Genomic DNA, 3,292 nt, shown 5'->3' with positions numbered 1-3,292 from the left:
GTCCCCCAAAGCACAAGGCCCCAGCCCCTTGTGGGCCTTCCTGCGGGTGGTGGGCCCACTGGAAAGCGGACTCACGTTGCTTGCACCGGCCGGGTCCCGGTGACGTCAATCCGGGCGATGTGAACCTCTTTGATTTATTTATTTTCATCATCAAGGGGGGGGGGGGGGGGTTGAACCGCTATTTGTCTGATCCGTCACCTAGGACCTGTTTGCCTTGGGAGACCCTACCAGGGGCGTTAAGCCCCCGACAACATAGCTCCTAGGGTCATTCGGATACTCAAACCCCTCCACCACGTTAAGGTTGCGATTTAAGGAGGGGTATGTGGAACGTGTAAAGTAGTATATGCACCGAGGATGCGTAGACGCACCACCATCAAGTACACATAACCTGCAACAACAACAGAGTGGATCACTCCAAGTGCTGACAAGTGAATCAGAAAAACATAATCAAGCAGCGGCTGGGCCCTCGGCTCCAACCGAGACTTAACAACTGCCCTAATCATGATTTGTTGCCAAAGAAAATGTCTTCAGAAGTTCAGAAGACAAAAAGCCCCTCCTCTAAAAAGAGGAGGAGATTCAATAGCCTAGCGTATAAAACACGCATACAAAGAAGAAGCTATGCATTACACGACATAGACATACATAGCAAGAAGACAATAGCAAACAACAATTCAACTACCATCCCAGAATATTGCCTACAAACTGGACCTTACATTGTAAGTAGTGCTTCATTTTGGCTACAATTCCTCACCTGGTATGTCTGTTGTTGCTTAGGCTTATGGTCCCTTGACCAACCACTACGACTTTTGCTCCTTGTTGAAGCACTGCTAAAATTTGGCCTTAACAACTGCTACTGCAGGATTACAGATAACAGTCTGTCCCTATTTGCAACTTATCTACTGGGCTGCAACAGAGTAGACACAACAAAATGGGGAGTGCTGCAAGGCTTTGCAGTACTCCTCTGGGCAGCCCTTGATCTTTGGTCCATTTTCAACTATTATGCCTACAACATCTTAATGGCTCTGCAAGGTACAGTCATTACTGCAATTGTGACCTGCATCCTCGCTTTAGTACTGGATTTACAAGACGGAGGAAGAAGGGACTGGCTGCCCAGAGTAGCAGTCTTGATTGTTACTCTCTTGCCTAAGTTGGGCCAACTTCAGAGATGTAGGCCAAGATGAAATCAGATTTTGGCTTATGACATATGGTGCCAGTCTCCCTCACAAATTCTCACATACTAAACCTCCACAAGCATTGGGACCATACTTCTCTCCATGGCTCCACAGGCTCCGGCTGAGAAGAGAAACCGTGGTGTAAATCACCAATATATACGATTACCAGCTACATAGCTTGCTTGCAACTGATACATATTATCATAATAACCTTATGTAATTATAATCTTACAGTTGGGACAAACGTGTTCCAGACAGGCTCTGGTGTGATTCCTGTGCCACCCACTGGATCCATCCTGCTAAAGGCTGGTTTTTGTCATTTACTGATGTTTCACAGTCGCTGTATCCAACCTTTGATCACCTCCTGTTTAACGACTTGGATGCTGAAAGAACTTTTTTTTTGCAGTCCAAGACACTACACTGCAATTTTATACAGACGGTGTATACTTTCCTGTTGTCAGAAAATTGTGGGCTTATTCTAATGGTGATCGAGTGTCAGTGTCTTACTGTGGAGGTGGTCAAGTGTGTGAGATTGGACCTTGACTGCACATGATCACCTCAAATCACGCATCCCCGGGTCCCCCACCTCCTCCAACTCTTGTCATCTATATCATCTGGAGTGGCAACACATACCCAAGAACCAGATCTGGACTACACACCTTCTACTCCCCCTTACGACATGGGAGAAGTGGAGCAAGTTCTCTCCACTCTAGGAGACGAGATATGGGCACGTATTTCATCTGGAGTGTCTACCACTACCACTACAATTCTGCAGCCACTGGTACTGGAGATGATCAGCCAAGCAGTCACTCCACCAGCTCCAGTAATACCACAACCAAAAGATGACAACAGTAGTGTTTCTTGGGATACCGTCACATCAGCTGCCATCAGCAGCCGCGGACTCCACACCATCAGCTATGACCCTTGAGACACCCACATTACCCACATCACCGTTAACGCCTAGCACTATGATGGTTATTGACCAATGGGAAGCTTCACCCTGGCCTGCTCCACTTTCGGCCCAACCTCCTCCTGATAACGACCCAGACGACATCCTGGAAGTTCTCAGTTCACGACGACAGCTTTTAATCACGCCCTCTTTACATATGTGTACGCTGACCTCTGGGGGGTGTATGGTTTATCATGTAGATACTGATCTCAAGGAGGGGGTGTCAAGAAGGGCTGAGCTCAGTATCCAGAGGTCATAAATCGAGTGTATCATAGCAGGCAAAAGTAATTATATTGGTTCCATATTTAGCACAAGAAAGGGGAACATGTGTCGAAATGTGCTATAAGAACATGTTGAGGCATGTTAGATTTCAATGGATTTCACTTTGGTTTGAGTCTGAAATCTGCTAAGACAGATATACAGTACAAAGACCTTCCCAAGTATACACACTCACATACATTCAAAAAGAATTTCTCCTAAATTCTCTTCACACCAACTCCCCAGACAGCTCCCTGTTGTTCAAAAAACACAGCTACTCCCTGGGAACAATGGGAAGACTCCCGATCCACATCCTTACAGAAAACGCTCCGTCCACTTCCTTTGTTATAACACCCCGCTCAGCCAGTCTTTTTGTTTTGCTTTACCATTGGACCTGTTTTGTTTTGGCGTTTGTTATTGAACGAATCGACCATCTACTGCATTCCTTGCCTGGGACTACCTGCAAGGTGATTTCTTCAATTTGGTGCTGTGACTATGGGGAGAAGAAATACTTCAATTGACACACAACACACACACAACGAAATGTGACCTCTGCTTTTAACCCATCACCAAAGTGAACAAAGCGCCCAGGGAGCTCAGAGCACCTCAGTAGTAACTTGGCAGCTGGTGGACTCGAACCTGAAGCCTTCCCAAGTCCACTTCCTTAACCACCAAGCCACCACTGCCCTATTAGTGTCATGCTCATGAACCAAGAAGAACCAAAATGCTAAACTGGGCCGAAAACCGGACTGATTATTGTCAGGTTTATTCTAACATAAATGACGACAAAGTAAACAACACAAACAACGTCTGGATCTTTTTCTTGCAAGGGGAGAGTGCAGCTTACTCTTCTGGCAGCTTCCTCATCAACTCCGAGTTGCTGCACCCTTCCTCTGCTCTTTTATTTAGTTTA

The sequence above is a fragment of the Cynoglossus semilaevis genome, chromosome W (genome assembly GCF_000523025.1).
Source record: "Cynoglossus semilaevis isolate Cse_v1.0 chromosome W, Cse_v1.0, whole genome shotgun sequence".
Classification (NCBI taxonomy): Eukaryota; Metazoa; Chordata; class Actinopteri; order Pleuronectiformes; family Cynoglossidae; genus Cynoglossus; species Cynoglossus semilaevis.
This window is presented reverse-complemented; position numbering follows the sequence as displayed.